At 38.7% G+C, this 23,033-nt stretch overlaps 1 protein-coding gene across 8 annotated transcripts in view; it reads left to right on the top strand.

Annotated features, from left to right (window-relative positions):
* CALD1 (caldesmon 1) overlaps positions 1 to 23,033 on the top strand; it is a 252,893-nt gene that overhangs the window by 111,247 nt on the left and 118,613 nt on the right. For all 8 annotated transcript variants that reach the window (XR_007888905.1, XM_051613482.1, XM_051613490.1 and 5 more), the window contains exon 2: positions 21,578 to 21,671. The gene's annotated coding sequence lies outside the window, so the exon portion shown is untranslated. The remainder of the gene's footprint in view (positions 1 to 21,577; positions 21,672 to 23,033) is intronic.

Below are 23,033 nucleotides of genomic sequence, written 5' to 3'. Positions count from 1 at the left end.
CACTTTTCCCATTTTTACTCATGTAAGAGAATCTGAGGGACCTGAGGGTTGTTTCTTTATGTTTATTCATACACAAGTCATAATGTATTAGAGATGATTGAGAGCTGTCAAAAATAACAGCAGTTACTAGACCAATAGGATTGTTGTGTATCAGCTGAAGGTTGGATGTCTTGAGAGTAAAGGGAACCAGTCTTACAGTCCCTTCAGGATTTGTCTGGCATGGGAGAGAGTATAGCCTTTATACATTTTCCCCCCTGTTTTATGAAAGTCAAAGCTCCCCAGCAGTGGCAGCCATGTATCACACAAAGAGCTCGATTCATCATGGACTTTGCAGTAGGATTGTTGCCTGTTGAATCATTAGCACCACTTTTTTATCAACATAGGTTTCCTCTGGATTTCCTCCTCTCAAAAGCTGCTGCCACTCAAAATTGTTTTGCTTGTTAAATCTGACATCATCTCAGCCTGAGGTTGTATGTGGAAAGGAAAATTACTTCATTGATTCATGTTTCCATTTTCTTTCCTTTCTGTATTTGACAGCAACAAGAGAACATGATGGAACATTGCACATAAACCTTTGCTATGTACATTGCACAGGTGGAAATGGCAGCTGAGCTTTGCCTTTCAGACTTAAGCAAAGCCTCCATTGCTCATAAAGGACCTCAACTCTGCAACCTGGAGATTAGTGTGGAAAATTTTGCGTGCTTCATTTGACTTTCTTTTGGTATTTTCTCTGTCCCAGAGAAAAGAAACCAAAACACTTTGTTATCTGTATTAATAGTTTTATACCACACTTGTGAGGAGTTCAAGCACTGTTTATGTTGAAAAGCATTCCAAGACTTCAAGGACTTAAAATCTGACTGGATGAGAATCAAAGGGCAGCAGGGGAAGAAGAACAACTGAGGCAAACTCTTGTCCCCACTCTCACCTGAAACCCTTTCCCCAAGTTACATGGCAGATTTAGGCAGATAATTCTCTTATTGAGTCTCAGGTCACAGCTTTCTCTTTTGCTGGTTAGTGAGTGTCTTTCAAAGGCTCAAACAGTTTTCTGTAGCTTGACTGATAATGGTGGCAGTGGCTGTCTCCTTAGCATTCTTTTCCTCTGGAACTGTAAATAGAATTGTCACCCATGCCAGTGGTGGAATCTTTTTGATAAAGATTTTTTTGCCACTCTAGCATGAGTTACAGAGGTAGATGAAAACAGAGACAACTCCTGTAGTGCTTTTTCCCCCACTTTGAAACATATTTCTTTGAATGATTTTAGTTTTGGAAAGTCAGAGCAGTACTCATGGAATTTTTAGGATAGTTCTCAATTTTTATTCATGCTTTGGTCATGTGGTTGCTTAAAATTCCCAGTTGCCATGTGCTTTTTAAATGTGCAACATGTTTCAGGAGCTTCACATCTGGTACCTCTGCTTCATGGTTTGCTGAGCACCATGTGTTGGAGTATTGCAGATCCATCAGGACCAGAAGCTGTGGGTTCTATGGAAAGCTGCACAGGGCAAGTCAGTCCTTTAGTCTATATTTTTTACAGCTCTGAAACAATCACTTGTTGCTGCTTGACAATCTTTGCTCTATAGAAAGGGGTACATCTGAGAAAGGGGTTCTTTTATAGTAAATTGATTAGTTATTTTCCAGGATAAACCATCCAGTCCTAATAGATGCTGAGTAACCACAGGTAGTCCTTAAAAGTGTGAATCTTTAGCCATCCATAGAAGACACTCAGCAACAGCAGAGATGTGATCTTGAATAATAAAATCAAATGCCTGTATTAGTTACTAGGCCATAAAGTTAAAAAAAAAAAAACAAAATGGAAAAAAACCCAAAACAACAAGGATGGACAGGAACAAAAGGAGAAATGGTGGGATATGTCTGATTAATACAGATTTAACTTTGCTGTCTGTGGTGACAGTATGCAGTGATGAAGTGGATGTGTTCTGTGATTTATTTTCTTCTTATTTAAAGTAGTGGAGCTCTAAAAATGACTAATGAACCTCCTTTCAAGGTTCATATCTATGACCTAATTCATATGTGCAGGAATCTTGCCTTCCCCTTTACTGCAGCAGAGTTGAGGGTTGCTCATCCAAAGAGCATTAGAGGGCAAAGTAGACCCTGGATGGGATCCAGCACAAATAACTGCATTCCAGTGAAAACAGGAATCAGATGTACAGTGCAGATGATAGTCTAATTGGCGGATGCTATTTACCATATATTAATTGCAAGTTGCATTGTAAGTTATGATGTTGATTAAGGCAATAATTAGAGCAGTTCCATGTAAGATGCTGAGTTGTTAAAAATAATTGTTAGAAGCATTTTTTCAGGGTACAATTGAAACTAATTTCATAACTTCACCTGATACAAACTGGAATACGTTGGACTAGTTTCCAGAGAGAAGTTATTACTTAAGGAAGTGGCCTGTTGTGCTTTGGAAGATAGTATGGTTTCACAGAATCACAGAATTGTCATGGTTGAAGACAGGTTGAGGGAGTTGGATTGTTCAGCCTGAAGAAGAGAAGACTCTGGGGGACCTTATAGCGACCTTCCAATACTTTTAAAGGGCCTATAAGAAAGCTGGGGAAGACCTGTTCACAAGTGTATGTAACGATAGAACAAGGGGTAATGGCTTAACGATAGGACAATGGGTAATGGTTGCAAGCTGGAGAAGGGTAGATTTAGGTTGGACATTAGGAAAAAGTTCTTAAACATGAGGGTGGAGGATCACTGGAATGGGTTGCCTAGGGAGGTGGTGGAGGCCCCATCCCTGGAGACATTCAAGGTTAGGCTTGATGGGTCTCTGAGCAGTTTGTTCTAGTTGGAGATGTCCCTGCTTATTGTAGGGGCTTTGGACTAGATGACCTTTAGAGGTCCGTTCCAACCTAAGATGTTCTATAATTCTATATATTGTAAGATGTATCGGTGTATAGTTATCATAAAACTCTACTGTAATTATAGAATCACAGAACAGCTGAGGTTGCAAGGGACCTCTGAAGATTTAGTAGTCCACCCCACCTCTGCTCAAAGCAGGGTAAGCTAGAGCAGGCTGCCCATCCTTGTGTCCAGGTGGGTTTTGAATACCTGTAAGGATGGAGATGTCACAACCTCTCGTAGTTGGACCACTGAACTTCTGGCCTCCCACCAGGTTTCATGACACTGATCTCAACTCTCTGGATCTGACAGTTCTTCCAGTTTTCAATCCATCTCCTATTGAATCTATGCAGATGTTCTATGGTGTGAGATGAGTGTCAAAAGCCTTACTAAAGTTGAGACAAATAACATTCACTGCTCTCCTGATCTCAAAAATAATCAAAAATAATAGAATAATTTGTCCGTGCTTGGGGGCTTATGTCATCTTTAAAAGTAAGTGAGAGTAATCAGGAGTAAAAAATAGGTTATCTAAAGCTGATTCTTTTTGGTTTTTGTTGAAAGCTGTAGACCTTTTTCAAAGACATTTTCAAAGATACAAGGTGCATAAGTCCTGTTAAAACTTATGAGATTTGGGCACTTAATTGTTATTTATGCCTTCAGTGATCTATATTTTGCATCTTCCTAGAAACACACATGTTGGCCAAGCCAAGTACTTGTCTGTCAGAACTCATTTTGGACCTTGAGTGCAAGGCAAGGACAGGCTGTGATATTGAAGAACCTCTTCAGGGTTCTGTGATCAAAGCTTCTCCATTGAGTCCTCTTTAGTACTTTATTTCCAAGTTTATTTAATAAAAGGCTGGTAAGTGATCACAGGAAGTTAAAGTCAAGTTACTGATATGAACAATATATTTTACAGAGATCGGTAGAAAACAGCATTGCTCATTAGTCATGGTAACTAACAACCCATTAACATGCTGATTTCTCTTTAAGAATATGTTCTATCCTATTGTAAACTCTTTATGACTAGAATGCTGATAATTCTTGGGTGCTTGTTTATTAATTTTTAATATTAGCATTATCTGCGTGGGTTTTTTTATTACATTACCCCACATCCAGAATGAAAATCTTGATATTGAGTTTGCCTGTATTTACTGTGGCTAGGTAGACTTGATCTTAAAGATCTCTTCCAACCTAAATGATTCCATGATTCTTCAAATGGTTACCCTGGTTTTGGTCTCCTTTAAAATGTCTAATGACTTGATGTAGCCATCTGTAGCCATAAACAAGGATTGTTCTCTTAGCTATGAGTCAATATTCTAATACTTAGAGCTCCATACCCCCCTGTGGGGATGCTAGCATATAAATTATATAAATGGAGCTCTGGTTATGTCTTGTAGAAAAATTTTACTTATAATTTGGAGGATGCAAATCAGTCTTTGGGCTGTGCAAAGCATGTGACAAGGACTGAGCCTCTTGTGTTGTCTGTGTGGTGTTGGGTACTTCATAGTAGAGGAAAAAGCAGGGAAAAACTGTTTCAAGAAAAGGATCAAAATGGTGAATTTGTCCTTCAGACTAATCCAGCAGACACATTGCTGTAGTTCCTTTCTAGTACAGAGTAATCCCAGGATTTCTTTTTCTGGGAGACTAGCTGCAGCTATGGCTGTGGTAGTTTGTATCATTAAGACTGAGTTGTGCTTCAGCAGTATCTCACTGCTCACATTCTTGAAATGACTTCTATTCAGGTTGCTGGTCCGAGCCCCTTCCCATGGGACATATAAAGATACAATCCAAAGGTAACAGAGCTAATCGTATGATTGCACTAATGAGTGTGGTGGGGAGGTAGCAGAAAGTGCACAAGCAGAAATCTCATGACTTTTCTTTTAGCGTATAGTCTTATTCTCAAAACTGTACTGAAACCCCTACCTTTGGCACATGCTTGTGGGTACAAAAGTATACTTGTCAGGTGTCACCACACTTCCCTTATACCACAGTGCTGAGGTTTCCCTTCGCATCTAAATCAGAAAGGAACTGATATTCTGTGTTCTACAGGCAGGTAGTCACTCAGCATCATGTCATTACAACAAGTTTTCAAGCTGTACTAGCAGATATGAAGAAAAACTTCCTTTTTCTCTCCTTAAAAAAAATAATCTAAAACCAAAAAGCAAACACAAAACAGTACTTCACACAATCTAGTGAACAGTGTATATTGCTTGGAGAGGTTGATTTATATCTGTTCTCTCAAAGTGGAAGGAACTCCAAGTACTGGAAATCTCCATGTTGAAGGAGAAGCTACTTTGATTTACATCATCTTCAAAGTGTTCAGACTTCCAGTCACACTCTGCACTCTCAAACTGAAATAGCTATGCCTATCCAGGGATTTGTAAAGGCTTAGCTGCATCTGTTCAGAATTGTACCTCTCTCTGAAGTACTGCAGCTTTCTCTTCCTTGAAGAAGCTGTCTGCAGGTCAGCCAAAGGCTGCAGTTGTAAAGAAAAGATTGAAGTGGTGAAATTCTGTGTTTTGTTTTGTTTTTTAATTTATTTATTCTTGTTGTTTCTGTTTGTTGGTTTTTTTTTTTTTGCTTTTCTACTTTAGCAGGAAAGTTTACTTAGATGGTGTGGTCATAATTACTCAGCAGTGGGCATGTTACCGGGGATATGATGAGCAGGGGACCAGAAGAAAGCAAACAGTGCTATGACTTATGTACGACCAAACATCTATGTATTGAGGCAGGTATTTGAGAACCATGACAAACCAATCCAGAGAGGAATATACACCTCTGAGAATGGACTAATTTTTATCAGTGTTTCCCTAAAACTAGGAGACCTTGGTTTGCAATGGGTTAGTCTGCTCCTGAGTCTTAGGCCTTGGACACCTCATGGAAGAAATACAAATAGTTCAAGAAGACTTGAGATTTCATGTCAAAGTGTAGATGTACATAACACATATGACTTCCAAATGTGTGAGGGGAATATCTTCCTCTTTAAAAGAATGCAGAAAGTAGGAACTTCTTAGGCTTTGTGTCTTGATTTCAAGAATTCCAGTGAGGCAAGATCCTTTAAGACTCTTGCACACAAGTAGAAAATTTTGATTGCAGCCAATCTTACAGCTTTCTCATGAATGACTGAAATCTTATTAGCTCTTTCTTGAAGTAAGAATGTTTCACAGTTTTGGGGTTGGTAAATCACAGTCTCTACATTAAATATATAGAGATTTTTAACCATCCATGATCTTCAGAGAGGTCAGTTACCAAGCACAGGTGATCCTACTTGCAGTTTCAATAGGGTATTAAAGATATTGCTGTGGTTTTGTATGCTTAGAACAAGACAGTACTTAGGGCTTATCTGAAGCTTCTTTTCTCCTTCCTCATCCTCCCATTATTTTTAATGGTTTGGATGTAATCTATGCATGTATGTATAAAGCCCTTCAATCTGTGTAAAGTGTGTGCTTTGCTTCTGGCTCAAACAAGGAAGTCGACGGCAACTGAATTGCTATTTTTAGAGCAGACAGCAGTTTATCATCTTCTGCCACATTCATCACTGCCCTCTCCCTTTTCAGAGCATAGAACTGAAAGAATTTGACAGAAACAAGTTTTGTGTTTCTAGGAAATGAAGCATTTGTTTCTTTCAGAAAGTTGCCTTTTTACCCATCTGTAAAGAAAACCAAATGAAAAAAAGCAAAAGCTGGTCCACTGTTTGATGCACTGATCCCATGAGAGGTCTTCATTCACTGAACATGTTTGTGACTGCACAAGTTACTTATTTTCCCTTTGTTACAATCAGCTTATTGTAAAATGAGAACAGAAATTACTCCTTTCCTCATTGGTTTGTTGTCAGATTGAGAACAGAATCACTCAGTATTGCAGTGGAAATCATATGAATACCATAGACAGAAACAAAGAACTTTATTGAGGTTGAATGTTGACTAAGAGATATAGAGAGATGTTTGTGTATTGCAAGAAACCATACAAACACAGCCAGGGGAAGAGATATAATGTGATACCTGAAGCCTTCCCTGTGTGGAGTTTCAACCATGTTCCTCTCATGCTGGGATGCAGTTCTTTTGATTTCCCATAGATATGCAGAGGGAAATGCTGTCTGTGGCATCAGTGATTTGCTACTAGAAGAATCACTACAGCTACTCTCCTGTGCTGGCATCCTGGATGGAAAATGCAAAGTAGCCGAACATTAACCGGGAGTTAGTCTGTGCCATAGCTCCAGTTGTTGCTGCCAGCGCTCTGTCAATTTTGTAGATCAGTGAAAGACTTCATTCTATGAGACTGCTAATCCTACATCACTTAGCCTCAGAATTACTTATTTTGTTGTTCCCTTCCCCTTCAAATTCAACCTGGAAACAAGTCATTGCTCAAGTACAGAAAGGGAAGCATACTATTAGTTTTCACACTCACGCTGCCAAGTGATTGCATTTGGCACTGTCAGAAAGAAGGCAAATTTCTGCAGTGTGGAGCTGGCATTCCAGGCATTGCACTGCGATAGAGAGGTCTATGGGAAAAAAGTTGAGGAACACTGTCTGGAGGAATTATGTTGGCAAGTCCAAAATCCAGCTGAGGAATCCCTAGATGATAATTATTTAGAAAGTTTCTGCTCTCTAGTGGATATAAGTCAAAATTAGAAAAATATCTGAGATGATGAATGGCTTGGAGGAGAATGCTAACTGTTTTGTAGATCAATCTTGGAGCTACAACACTAGCCATCTAACTTCTCAAACCCTCATTCCCCCCACACTTTTTTTTTTTTTTTGCTTAGCTATTTTTAATCTGTTTCTGGAAAGATAGGTGGAGTGAGCTGTGCTGCAGAAAGTATGTTATCATAAGGCTTTTTGTGCAGTCCTTCTATCTGACAGTAAATCAACATAGATTTCTTATCCATTGATATGTGGGCCTCTTTTCTAGATGCAAAATCAAGCAGTGCAGATCATCTGTCTTTTTGGTGTCTGTAGAGGGGGACAAGCACTCCTGGGGATACTATAAATATAAAAGGTTGTGATAGTATCTTGATTGTGGCACCATGCAGCTGCAACAAATCCCAGCCTCAAGCTGGAAGAGCCATAAGAGCTGCTTTGGAGCTCTAGTGTAATGGACCTAGCTTAAGATTACTGCTAATCTTGTACCAGATAACCAGTTCTCAGATTGGTTTTATTCCCTTTGTGCCAAACATTGTCTCCATCTTTTTAATATTTTTTTTGCTTCTGTATCATTGCTGCTCTTCCTCTGTTTTTAACATCTTTCCCATTCCGTTAACATCCATGTCCTGTTTTCTTCCCTGTGTTGTGTGTTTTGACTAGATTTTTTTATCTAAAGCATAGGGCAGGTTTCTTTCTACAGCTACTCCTTCTGTCAGCTTCTTTCACTCAGCCACCAGTGGTAATGTTATTCCTAGTCTGCATAAAGTAGAAGCAAGTTGTGTCTGGTAGGGTGGTCTGATAGGTTTAAAAGCATTTGGACTGTAGAGAACAGAGTTCCTCTCTCTGACTTGTATCAGAACAAATGACACTGCTGCTAACTTCATGTCATTGTCATGATATGACATTTATTCTGATGGTGTAGGCCTCTGCTGTTTCTATTAAAATATTTACTTTCTGAACTGGAGAAGTCATAACATGTCATACATTGAATGGATGAGTCTAGTCATCATTTCATGTATGAACTACTTCATTCCCAGATTTTCAATAGGGCCAGGAAATGAAGGCGGAGCATATTAAAATGAAAATGTTCTTTGCATTGTGTTCTTCTATATTGTGTAGTAGGAGAAATTACTGGAGTGGGAGACTGTTGTTTAGTTTTGTGCATTTCTACAACTTAAAGATCAAGGAAATCCTGAGGGTGACAAAGGACTCTGTCTTAAAATAAGGAATACATAAAATTTAAGTGTCAGTCTTCTTAAATTCCACTTAGTGAATGAATCCTGATGTCTCCATGATACTTTGCTGTTTATTAGTCTAATACGACCCTTATAGAAAGGTTGCTTTGGACAAACGGCATCAAGACATAAAATTAATAAACTCTCCCTGAGTGTTGCTAACAATGAGAGCTGACAATAGACAACATCAACTAGTTTCCCATGAGAAACAAAGAAATATCAAAGGACTGTAAACAGCATTCCATCTTCTGTTTGCCAGATGAAGATGGGACGTGTAGATTGTCTTAAATGTTTTGCCCATTTTGGCATATGTTTGCATTTTAAGTGGTCTAGCTTCTCATTCTGAGATTTAGAAGACAAAGCAGTGTTTTTACCATCTGACAAGAGACTCCTAGCCTTTTGAAACACAGCAGAATCATTGAATTGTTCTTCACTGATATTACTATTTTTCTGAATAAAGGGCTGATGGCATTTGTAAGTGACTTTATTGCAACTCTTTCTTGCTAGAGAGGATCTCTTATATTCCATTTGTATTTTTGAGTTTCAGTTTTGTTTTCCTGTCCTCAGCAGTTGTGTGATTGTACGTAATTCCCTGCCATTATACAGGCTGTTGAACAAGCCTCCCAAAGTTTTTACTTTGTTTTGGTTTTTAAGTTTGAGTTGTTGCAGATCTTGAAGAAATGCAAAAATACTGTGGGAAGGGTAGTAGAATCTTCTATAGTTGTTGGAATTAGGAAGTTGCTATTTTGATGGTCAAATAGTCACTCTATCTGGAAGCAGAAAAGTTTAACTGAGGCTCTCTGATTTCTCTGTTTTCATATAATACTTAAACTCAAGCAGCAAGTGACCATCTGAAAAATGAAACTACCCCTCAAATCATGTTTAATTCAACTGAATTCTATTCTTACATGGAAAGCGGTGTAAAACTCAAAGAGGCTGAAGTGTAGCTTGTTTAGGTTCCACCAGTGCCAAGCTGTTCTTCCCCCCCAGACTTTCTCTTATTTCTAATGCTGAATCCAATTTTGTGTTGCCACGAAGAGAGAATTATTGTTCATAGAAATAGTTTCAGCTCTGCTTTGGTGCTTAATTTTTCAGAAAAGTAATTCTCTGTTGTGTACTGTAGGTCACTAAACTGTTTAATTATATACATTTGGTTGGGATGAGAAAGGACATCTGAGTTCCAAAGACTTCTTAATTTTATTTAATTTTATTTTTTTTAATATGGTTTGGGCAATGATGACTTGAACTCTCACTACTTGCAGCAACATTTTTTTGTGAGCCAATGTCCTTGAGACAAAACAAATACATTGCTTTGCCTAATGTGGTTTTCTTTCCTCTTCCAAAAATATGCAAAGCATAAAGAAAAATGTCCTACAACCCAGTATTCTCTTTCTCCTGTACTTACTGTTGCATCACAAATAATACACATTATGCTATTTAGTTAGCTAACCTTATGTTCTGTGGTCAACCACAATTTTTCTCTGGAGTCCATGGAAGATTCAGATACTAGAGTAATCTGGATGTGAGTCAGCAGATACTGACTAGAGCTGGCTGAAAAATAATTTCTGTCTTTATGTTTTCACAAATTCAGAACCTTTTTTGAAATGCAATGGGATGCATAGAAAGACCTAATAAGGTAGAAAAGTAGACAAAGAGACGCTTTCAGTCTAATCAATTGGAGAAGTCTCCTTACAAGACTGAAGGTGCAGCTGTGCAGCTTTGATGGAGAGTGGGTCTGTGTCTCTGGATGCACTGACCATCCTGTACCATACTGTTCCTGTTCAGGACTCTTTCTTTATAGAGCTGCTCTGAAAAATAATTAAATATTCTCTTCTCTCTGCCAATGGACTTTTTTAATGCAAGCTGGAATGACTCCATATAGATGTAAGCTAGTCCTACCACAGAGCAGCCATTAGGCTGGTGACTTGCTGTGCATGATGGCACTTACCTGAAATGCAGGAGGTATATGCAAGATAAGATTTTGAAATGTGATGTGGAAGCAATGTGGAGAAATAATTGTGATAAGGCTGGTCTGTGGCTAAGATTTCAGTAGCAAAAAGCTTCTCTGAGGTCAGGCATAATAGAAGCACACAAGAAATGTAGAAGATAGATTAATGAAAAAAATAGGGGAGAGAGGCTAATGAGATAGCCTTTAAAAGTAGTTAACTTTTTAGTACTTGGGATATTTGAAAAGCCTGAACCAAGTCTTTGGATTCTTTGGTTTTGTTCTGTTGGTGACTTCATGGTCCTGTTCATGAAGTGGGAACTGCAAAGAAATAATGTAAGATCTTTAGTGATCTTGAACATAAGCAGATTCCATAAAAAAATAGGACAAAACCCCTTATCCAGGCATGAATAAAAGCTGCTTTAGCATTTCAAGAGAAGCAAAGCTGAACTTGGAAGGATTAATGTTGGTCTGCTGAAACTTTCATTACAAGGGTTGTCCAGAGCAGGCCTTTATCATGTACATGTGCAGTTTCAGGCAGTGCAGTCATGCACACTTGTATAGCTAGCAAGGAGGTCAGCAGTGAAGAAGAAATAGTTAAAAAAACTGAAATGATAATATCGGACTGTTTTTAATCAAGGAGATATTAATGTGAGTGAAAGGGAATGCCTTAAAAATAGATGACTCTGTGTAGTACTGCATGCTGACCTAAATTTTGTGACCGTATCTTTTTGCAAAATATATAAATACTTATTTTTTCTGGGGGTGGGGTGAAGGAAGGAGAAGAGGGTACGGAGGTTAGGAGCAGAATGAGAATGAAGTAAAACAAAATTCCTTCTTTTTTCCCCCTCTTTTGAAATGGAATGCTAACCAATCCCTTGGCAGCAAAGCCCATGTTTATTTTTAATTAAAAAATAACATAGCTGGGTTGACTTCAGTTTTCCCAGCTGCTATTCTTCCATCACAACAGCTCTCTGGCCTCTTTTCCCTTGCTGATTTCTTTCATCATTTGCACTTAGCTTATATGTGTTACATGGATTTTATGTAATATTTCCTACCATTGAAAGCAAGGCTAACAGTCTAAACAAGGAGATGGGTCTCAGCCATCTAGATTTGCATCTACAGTACCTGAGCATGCCCTTCCTTTTGGAAAAGTAATAGGTTGACCAGAATAACATTTTTTTTAAAATTCTTTTCTCCTTAATTGTGCGCATTCCTTGATTTTTATATGGCTGCCAAGTGAGGAGAGATTTAAACTGCATATTGGGTTTATGAGTTGTAGTTCATTTAAAAAAATGCAGTGGGTTTGGCAAAGCTCAGGTATCACTGAGCACACAGGTAGTGTTTGAAGGCTGACAAGCAGCCTCAGTGGTTTTTCTTTAGATGATCAATTGCAAACTGCCAGGTTTTGTGTTTGCACATTAGCTGAAAAGTTAGAAAATAGACATGCTTGCCATGCCTTTTCCAGCAACTTCATTTCCTCTGTCCATGTGGCAGAACAGGAAGTCAGAGTGATGATTGTTGATGTCTCAGCATGTCGTGACAGAGCTGGTTACTTACATAGTGGAGAAGATGGTGTTCATCTGTAACAATTGATCTGGTTTCCTGAGTGGACTAAAATTTAAGGCTTTGTGCAGACATTTGAGATTATTTTGGAGTATCTGGTACTTTCTGCAGGCATTGTTAAGTTAATTAAAGTTGAGATAGCAGTGCTGTAGCCCTAAAGGTTGATGTACCAGTCTTCCATCCTAAATGTTGCTAGCAGTGGTGTGAACTGACAACATCAAAGCCACAGCTATTCCCAGACAGAAATGTAGTAGCTAGAATAAAAGTAGTAATTTGTTGGGTCACTGGACCATGGAAGAAGATATAACTAAATATAGATACAGAAGATATAACTAAATGTATTAATTGCTAAGAATGTTAGTCTTTGTGATGCATGGTTTGCAAGCTTTCCATATATAATATAAACACTTTAAAAAACAGTTATTTGCACTGGCTATTCCTGAATAAATGGCAGCATTCTGATGTACTATAATACTTTTTCTCTGTGGAAGTTTAGTTCTGCTCATCTTGCCTCAGTTAGAAGCCAGAAAGACAAGGACAAATGCATATGAACTATTATGATATGAAGAAATAAAGCTATCAGCATTTTTAAGGCCCAAAAGGGATTTGCGAGATCGGAGATTTCTGGAAAAACTTCTATGATGCCTCTTATTTTACCTGGACCAGTGTGCTCTGCTCTTATTGTATACTTCTTGAGAAATGCATAAATGGGTGAAATATAAATAACATAGTATATGCTGCTCTGGTCTAAGGTGGAGCTATCATAATACATGGAATGGTTGACATCTATTGTGTTGCTACTGTGAGCCATGTGATGCTTGTTCTGAGAGTTCTTAAAAAAGTCAAGATGTCTCTTTAATTTCTGATTTCTGCCTCACAGTATTTGCAAAAACTTTCCCTGATCCAAAATGACCATGTTAAGACTGAATGTATATGCTATTTCAGAAAAGGTGCTTGCCACCTTAATGTTTCATAGGTGGTAAAGTTTTCTATCATGGTGAACTATGGGATCAGGCCAAGAAATTGAGAGGTATCAGATACCAGGAGGATAGCAATAAGCAGTAGGAGGAAGTGGGACAATAGCATCTGGGACAAGAAATTGGTTAAATTCTGTTGTAGAAAGAATGTGAGCAGGAGTATGCAACAAAGAAGCTGGAGAACACTAAGAGAGGAGGGAAAATACCAATCAGGAAAGTTAAGACATTATGCAAATGAGGTGCCTGAAAATTGCTGGGAAGAAGTTGCTGTATCTGTATTACTTTGTTATCCTGTCTGAGGAATATGACTGAGAAGGGATGGAGTGGGTGAGAAGAACCACCTATCTTGCTTTCTTCTTCCAATTCACTTTTCTGGGAGATGGTTCAGCAAAGTGGTGGGTGCTTCCTGTGTGAACTGGGATGGTGTGGTCCTTTCCTTGCTTTTGCAATGGAGCAACATTTGCTTATTTCCAGTTTTTTGTTTTGTCATGTAATGCATTAGCCCTTCTAAAAGATTATGTACTTGGGTTTGTACTTAGGAATTTGACAATAACAAAATGAAACACAATGCTTGTGGTCAATCTTATAATTTCTCCCAAATCCTTTTAAGAGATTAGAGCAGTGAGATTTTGGGTTGGGCTAGGTGTCACAGGAGAAGACTTGAAGATTATCTTAGTAGGAAAGTGGTAGGAATTGGAAAACTAAAAGAAAAAGTTATTCAGTACAAGCCTGAAATAAATCCTGAAGTAAAGAAAGTAGAACCAAGTATTTGTCTCCACAAAGTTTGGGAACATTCAATCTTAGAATTTCATTTTGGCTCATTATAAAAACGTTCCCCAATGTCTAACCTAGAAAACTTGAACCAAACCTTCTGCACCCAGGGGATGGTGTTCTCCAGGGACTTTCTGCTATCCCATTGCCACAGGAAAACCCACGTGAAGGGAAGCTACAGAAGAGGTTCACATGAACCTTCCCTGATGTATTTTTATGGGAGCTGTGAGCTCCAGGATCCACAAATAGTAACTTTTAGTGCTGGCACTAATCCTGTCAATCAGAATTCTTCTCAGAAACACAATTAAACTTCCCTGAAAAGAATACAGCTTGCAGATTTTGCCCTACAGCTCCCTCTATCCTCACACCCATTCCAGAACTGTGTTTATGTTTATCAACTGAAGAAGACACTGGAGAGGAGAACATTGGAGCTTTCACAAGAGACAACATTTTTGTTATTACAGACTTACTTTAACTGCCCTACTCTGCCTGTTTTGAGCAAATTCTTTCATTTTTTTTGTGTTGAATGATGCTAGCAGCTATCAAAATATGCTTTAAAGCAGCCAGTTTCCAATTGTTCTCTATGGCAAGGGACTATTTTCTGAACTATTATGCAGTATTCTTTATGGATTATTAATAATTTGGATTAGAGCTCTAAGCTTTCTGTAATCCTTTTCTGAAAAGGACAATGAATTTGCAAGGAATTTGGGACTTACTGGTTTCCCTCAGTATCATGTTCTGTAGAAGACATGTTTGTATCTACTGCTGGTGATGTAGGGGAGCTTATCTTCAAACTCCAGATGATAAAAAAGGGATATGGCAAGCTTTGGTTTTGAAATTTTAAAATGTGTGTTCCTCCAGATCACAATTTGAAAGGGGAAAACCCTCCTTGAATTGCCTTTTCCTTTCCATGCATGTTGCTGCTCTACTGGGGTCATAGGTTTACACGAGGACAAATGGCTATTCTGGAACAGGCTTGGCCTGTTACTGCTGCCGCTGGTATCCATGTGAGAACAGCAGACCCTGCATGGAGCAAGTGAAGAACACAACCCTCTGATTATTCCTGTGGGCAGTAACTGCTGATCAAAGCAGGAAGAGACGAGGAGTCTGGTTTTCTGCTAATGTGAATGCCACTTCTGTGTGGTTAGCAAATGGTTTCTGCTTAGTAGCATGAACGTGGCCAAAGAAGGAAGCAAGTGCTATATTTGCATGGCTGGGGATGATGTTCCAACCCACATCTGCTCAGTTGCACTCATACTTTGCTTATTTGTTAGCCTCTACTTTAAAGAATAACCATGCAAAGTCCTTGCAATCTACTTCCACTTGGTATGGTCTGTATCCAGCCCTCCTTTTGGTTGTGTTTAATCTCAGGAAGCAGTTCTCTTTCCTTCCTATCTCATGTCAAAAAGTGCAGAATGAAAGCCTGTATGTCAGACATTCATTGTATCCAAAAGATGCTAACTTCTGCTGAGGGAGTATCATTGTGCGTGAGAGGAGTGACTGTTCCCCAAAGTATTAGGATGCTCTACTGCTGAGGTCGTTGTAAGGATAACTGGCATTTTAAGATGGTGGGTGAAAAATATGCCACTTTTGGAAACTTTGTAAGTCAGATGAGTTGCTGTTTAAAAGGATATTAGTGGCTTGGCTGAAGGAAAGCTACAGATCTTTCTTTTTCACAGACTTTCTCCCCTAATGTCTATGATTATCTGGCATAATTTTAAAGACCAATCACAATTAAAAGCTCTGATTGAAATATTTAATTAAGAGCATTTATTGGGCAGCTAAGTCCATGTGATAGAGTGTGCTCAGGATGCCCTTGAGTCCTGATCTGCCGAACCGTTTACTGCTATGCCCATAGCATTGGGACTGGGTTCAAAGTGAGGTCAAGTGGGCTCCAAGAAAGTTGAACTGAAAAGGGTGGGTGAATGTTGGAGAAGGATTTATTTCCTCCCTGCTATTCAGATCTCCAAAATACTCTGCAGCTGGGCTGAAAGAGGCACTGCTGATGGTGTGCCTCTCCCTGATTCTTTACCTCCAGACTCTGAACACATCTGGACAACTGGGACTATGAGCCCTGTGTGTAATGCAGCTTGTGTGGTTCAATGAGAAAATACAATGGGGTGGGCAACTTTTTACTACAGCTTACATTCTCCCTATGAATCTGTACTTACTGATACTTCTCTGCATCACTGAAATCCTCTTCAGATGAGACACAGAAAGATGAAACTGCAATAGTCTGATAGCTTCATCACTTTTGAAAACTAAAGATAGTATATACATCTAGCTATGTGTTTGAAAGAAGTAAGTATTTCCTTGAAGACGTGGGGTGTGCCTTAATGGTCATTCTTCAGCTGAGATTAAGATGGCACTTGAACTCTTAAACTGTTTCTTTAATAATACATTAATATATATAACAATGTTAAGTTCATTGAGAGTAGCTATTAGATCAGAAATTTTTGTGTAGCTTGATCCCTCTTACATCTGGATAATAAACTTTCTCGGAGCAAGAACTATCTTTTTTTTGTTCTACTGTTTGTATAAAACCCAGGAAGCTTGGACTTGATGATACTCCTAACACTGACAGAAAAATTGCTAACTAGGAGATGGCTGCAGCCCTCTGGAGAGTAGAGCTAAGGTACAACAAGAAGTCCATGTTCAGCAGAGCTTGTAAATATGTGTTTAGCCTGAAGTCAATTGGCTTTGACTATGGTTTTAAATGAAACTCTAAGCATATTGCTGCATGAGAAGTGTTTTCATTTACTTTGAATGCTGATGTTTTGTACTGATAAGGTTCTTGTAAGTGGTTATGCAAGCACTTTGCAAGAGACAACGCACCTCCATTTGTTAGGTCATCCTAGAAAACAACTTCCTTGGGTACCTGTTCAGATAGTAATGGATGCGTTAGAGGCTTCCTGTTCCCCTCTTCTGTTGGCAACACTTGTCTGCCAAACACTGAAGAAAAGTCTTCTTTGTGCACATAGCACACTTGAGGAAAAGTTGAAAGGTTTTAGTTAAGTGCTCCCTCTGTAATGTCTTTGTAAGTAAATAAATGACATGGGAACCCTGACAACATAAAAATCGAAAGAAGAAAAGGAGATCTGGAAGAAATGGATAAACAAAGAACACTTCACCTAGACTGATTTTTAAAAAGGTGGCTTCCTGCTCTCATTTTCATGACTCAAGGGAAAAATAAAATAAAAATTGCACAAGAGCCAATACTGAAATCTATGGGTAAAATTTCCTATCCTTAACTGGAATGAGATTCAAATTTATCAGCCACCCTATGGCTGTTAAACACCATGACTCTGTGACAATGGGGGGGAGGACAAAGGGAGAGGGATGGTCACAAAAAAGATGGAACCAGTCTTATTTCAGTGGTACCCAGTGAAGGACTCAAAGATAAACAGAGAAAATTTAAATGCAGGGAAAACTTATATTACTGTAAGTGATCTACAGTGGAACAGATTTCCCAGGGAGGCTGTGGAGTCTCCAGCCTTGGAGATATTCAGCCCCAACTGGACATGATCCTGGGTTGTCTGCTTTAAGCAGGGAATCGGACTAGATTATCTTCCGAGATGCCTTCCAAAATGAACTGTTCTGTAATTCTGTGAAATTATTTGTTGTTTTTAAAAAGTGGAGGAGAAATCCTTATTTTATCTAATAGATTATTAAATCAGAACCCAGTAGGTAAACTGAGTTATTGCTTTTGTCCAAAAGAACTGTAAAGTGCACTCTCTAGCTATTCTTTATGGCACTCCCACTCTCTCCTACTGAGGTTATTTCACTTTTCTATATTATTAATTATGTAACTGGGACTGAAACACAGGTGTGCTATTTCCAAAACAGCTTCTTAACCACCTTGCTATTGAATAATTTGGGATTGTTCCATTATATGTGATGCAATGAGGAATACTCCCTATGTGCATACCACACCTTACTGTGCATTAGGTGTGTAAGCCTTCAGCTGGGAAGTGGTATAGCTGAGTTTTAGTGTCAGTCTGAAGATTTAATTACTTGTCCAAAGTGAACTATACCTTCACATAGCACATAATTAAATTGTGGGACACTCTGTTATGGGATTTTGCTGAATGTTGGAAGCAACTGGAGATAATAATGGAAAAACCTGTCATGGAGATCAGTAAATACACAGATTCCACCTTTGGCTGAGGCATTCTGGAATCACAAGCTCTTGTAGAGTATCTGTGGGAAGCATCATTATATGCTCTTCCTGTTCTTATGTTCTACCCTAAACATCTGAAATTGGCCACTGCCAGAGACAGGATGCGTAGCTAGTCGGAATTCAGACTAATGTGTTACAGTTCCCCTTATACCCTTAACACCAGCAGTGGCTGGGAGGGATTTGGAAGATCTTAGAGTGTCCTTTGGAAGATGTAGGCTAAAATCCCTGCAAGGAGAGAGGAGATCTGAACCCTGTCACAGCCCTGTGTGAGCTATTAGATAAAGCACATAGTTTTGGTAACTGGGCTCCATAACTTTATTTCCATTCAAAGTTACCTGGTATAATGGAACCAAATTAATTGAGTAGAGGGGAGTGAAACAACATTTTTCTTCGTGTATGCACACATATACTTTTAATCAAAACACCACATTTAAATGTCACAGGTCAACTTCTGAATGACCTTGGATGTGATTCGGTTTCCCTCATTTCCGTAATCAAGATTATAACAACTTCCTAATTTCTTCAGCCACTAAGTACTTCTGATACCAGCGTTTTCAGGAACTTTGGAAAAAAGATTTTCTGTTATTAAAATTACATTTAATGGGTACTGACCTACCTTAGCCGAGAATCTAGTACCTATGTTAGCTGGAAATTGAGTTTCATTGTGTGCCTGAATGTGCAGTGCTCGGTGTGTGCCTAGGTCTGCAATGCTTATAATGCCATTGTGTGAACAAGAGCAGAACATAAACCCTATGTTTATGGTCAGGGGAATTTGAAAGACTGAAGAATCAGTAAAAAATGTGCCAGTTTTACCACTGAAGGTTATAGTCCAAACTGTGTCCAAACGCTTGTGATGTTTCTTGGATTGGAGGGTTCAGATTTATGGAGTCTGGTTTTCAGCCTGGACCTGAACTTCCCTCCTGCTTAGGTTGCATGGAAATTTCCGGTTTGTTAAATTGTTCTTTCCCCTCATAGTCAACTCACAATGGAATTGTGGTGTGAGAGGGGCTCTTTTGGATAGCAAAGAGTGAGAGCATGTTCCAGTCGTTTTATTGATATTACAAATTCTGTTGAGCTCAATTCAGAAAAATGTTGCTTTAGGACAGAGCAAGGAGAATAGCAGAAGAGGGCTTTGTGACTGGGAAAGAAAAGAAAAATCTTTCGGGGGTTGTATCAATTTTTAGATAAATGTTGAAGAGTATGTAAGTGAGCAAAAGCAGAAAAAGACTTTTAGAGCCAGGATCTTCCTAATGCATGATCTGAGTGTTATGAAGTTGTGCCTGCTGAGAGTCAAGTGGGGCACACTAAACAACAGAAATGGGCAAAGTCAGATTTTCAAGTTAGTGAAAAAGTTTGAATTAATTCAGTGACCTGGAAGGATTTTCATGCTATTCGTAAACTGGATGGACCTCTGGACCCTAGTCTGCTCTTGCTGTAAGCAGGAATACCCAATGAGAGGAAGATGACTTGAGGCTCTTGGTTGCTTTTTTTGGACTGTGATGCTTAGGGGTGTCCTCTTACATTCCTCTTTTCTGCTGTGTGATGTATGCATGATAATGTTAAGCACCAAAAGGAGATTGATATCTCTTTTGAATCCAATACTTGAAACTCCTAAGGGAATGAAAAAAAATTTTGGCCTTGGCTACCCCAAAGTTTTCAGTAATGTAAATCACTGACCGGTGTCTATAAAACCTAGATATCAGACTGTAAAATTGTTTTTGAGAGTGCTGAATAGTCATTTACATCAAGTCCTCAAAAGTCTGAGAGTTTCCAATCAATAACCAGAAAATGATACAAGTAATGATCCCACACTATGATCTTAAATTTCTGAAAACAGTGTTTTTTGAATAATCTGTTTCCTTGGCAGCAGGATTTTCTATATGAAGGTCCTTGGTCTAAAGAGAATAGATCATGTGAGGCTCTCTGAAGAAAGCTTAGAGTTTTATTTTTCTTCTGGTGGGTCTGTATGCTACCAAGTGGTAGCTGAATGCAGAGTGAGTCTTCAGGAAATACAAAAACTACCCCATTTCATGAAGCTGTTTCTTACTGTATTCCCTGGTATCCATTCTGAGTTTCTACTAGATCACACAGTTGTACTGTCTTTTTTTTGTTGTACTGTCTTTGCAGCTCATTTATTCTGCTCTCTGAATTGACATTTATAGAATTGTTGTGCTGAGTCAGAGCAAGAGCCTATCTAGGTTAATAACCTATCTCTAACTGAGAGAGTCACTTGCAGTAAAGCAAGTGAAAGCAGATGAGTGTGGAATGGCTTTTCCTTTTAATGTCCTCTCCCAGAGTCTGGCTTTGGGACTTTCTAAGCTATCAGTCACATCCAGACTGTTATATCTCATAGCTAATTAAATGATCCTCCACATATATATATATTTTTAAATTTGTTCTTGAAACATAGTTCTTGTGGAGCAATAAACAACATTTACTGTTTAAACACCATTTGTGACCTTTCTTATATCTTGCCTCAATCACGTCTCTTCTTCAAATGGAAGAGTCACACTCTAGATTGCCTTCTAGATGGGACTGTGTCATAGTTCTGATCATTCTTGATGTCCCTTTCTGGGGCTTCTTTTGAGAAAGGGTAACCAGAACTTCATGCAAAACTGAAAACAGAGATATAGTATATACTTACATGTGTGATCTAGGTAGGATCTAGATTTTTCCCAAGTTATTCTTAACTTGCCTTTTGACAAGTGCTGGCTACTCAGTATTTTCAGAGAGCTCTTCCCCAGACTCCACAATGTCTTTGATGAATGTTATTGGCTCATTTAGAGTTGATCACTGTGTGTGGACTGGTACAAGATTTTTCCTCCTGTAGCTTTACTTATGAATACTGAATTCAGTCTGCCCACAGAAATTCATTATCACAAACTCTTCCCCCAGTTCTTTTTACTGACTTTAGATTTTACTATGATGAGTAGTTTAGTATCATCTACAGGCTTTGCCTTCTCGCTGTTCATCTGTTTTGCAGAATGATTTTATGAATATGTTGAATACTACATATCTCGGTATAAATCCTTAGGGAGGTATTCTGGAAACTGTGCACTGTTGTGTAAACTCACCACTGGTCTGATGCTTTGGTTCATCTCTTACTAATCACAAGAGAATGTTCAGCTTAGCCTGAATCAGCTTCAGTTCTTAAAGAGGTTTTAATGGGTGGCTTTGTGAGATATTTTTGGGAAATAGAAGTCTGTTTTGTCAAACACTTAATTTATAGAGCTACTGATAGTGGGTTTTGTCTCTCCTGCAAAATTTTTGTTTTATTCCACACTTTAAAAAACTTCTGTAGCGATGTTGTTAAAGAAGTCTTTACCAAAGAAAAATGAAGAGTGTATAATAATTATGCCATTGCTAAACAATGTTCTTGATTTTCTGTTTTTGCACAGCTATCGCCTTTATTTCCTGGACTCATCATTTTGACATCACCATCAGGTGGTTCATTACTGGAAAGCTCAGAATATTTCCTCTGATTGCCTTCCTGTGAGTATGATCAAAGTAGTTACTTCAGATTTGCTTGCTAGTGGTGTTCAAAAAGTTTTTCTCTATAGTGGTTTTTTGTTAGTTTGTTTTGTTTTGTGGTTTTTTTTCTTTGTTTTAATTGAGGCTTTTATATTATATTTTTTCTCCTCTGTGCGCTTGCTTGCTTCTCTGGGAGCTGATCAAAATCCCTCTGAAAATCAGTGGACAGTTCTGCAGTCATGCCCATGATTCCTATTCCTCTGGGAGCACTGTCACCAGAGATTACTTTCTTCAGGATGGAGAGTAGATTTAAAGGATTTTATCTTGAATTTTATCTTCAAATAAACATATTTGAATTTTATAGTAATTATTTTGTGGGTGTATGGCCATTCTTTTTGTAGCTGTATTTATTTCTCTGCTGGATATCAGCAGGTTTTATGCTTGCAATGGGATTCTTAAATGATATTTACTTGTGTTACTGTCTTGTTGTGCCTTCAGTTCTTTTCAGAGCAAGCAGGTTCTGAGTCTGAGTGAGAGTCCAAGTAACCATATTTACTGACTATTTACAACGTGTCAGACTTAGACATTTTTTACAAACATTGTTCTTTCACTGCCAGAACAAGTGAGGGCTCACAAACCATTTAAAGGAAATGTTTATAATGTGTGTAAACTTAGGCCTCTCAATATACGGAAATTCCAGACTAGAGACAAACCAAGGACTGGCTCTAAGTTTAAGCAGTGACTATGACGGCAGACTGATGGGGTCAGAAATATTGCACCAGGGTCAAGGCAACTCCCTTAGATGCCATCATCTTCAGTTAATTCAGGGTACAGCGAATTGTTTATCCTCATTGATGAGTGCCCATGTTCTCTGTGTGCCTCGACCTGTTCTGTACCTCTGCTCTTTTTGGCAAGAGCTGTGTGCAGGAGGAGGAGACATACATGGTGGCAAGCTGAAGACTGCTTGTGTTGCCTTTCATGTCCACAGCCTTCCTCCCCTCCATCATGAATTCTGGGTCTGGTCCAGTTTTAGCTGTTTTTGTCATTGTCCTTGGGGAAGCAAATTTAACTCAGCCTACACTTCTGAGAAGGTTTGTGCAAGTGCTGAATGGGCTGATAATTGTTGCAGGCTGTTCTCTGCCCTGGTTCCCATTCTGGAGTTCTGCATTACTTTTGAGCCTTTAGACAGACAGAGGTATTTAAGACTGAAGCCAGATACAATCTGGGATTCCCAGTTGGCAGGAAATGTTGATATTCCAGAATTAGGATTTCTTACTGATTCAGAACCAGCCTAAATGTTCTAAAATTTCCCATGAAATATTTCTTCCAGTGAGATCACGGAATTTAAGTTCCCATGTGCTTCCTTGGGTGTTGCGTTTATGA

This window comes from Apus apus, chromosome 1 (genome assembly GCF_020740795.1).
Source record: "Apus apus isolate bApuApu2 chromosome 1, bApuApu2.pri.cur, whole genome shotgun sequence".
Taxonomy (NCBI): Eukaryota; Metazoa; Chordata; class Aves; order Apodiformes; family Apodidae; genus Apus; species Apus apus.
Note: the sequence above shows the minus strand (reverse complement) of the source record. Positions and strands in the feature narration are given on the sequence as shown.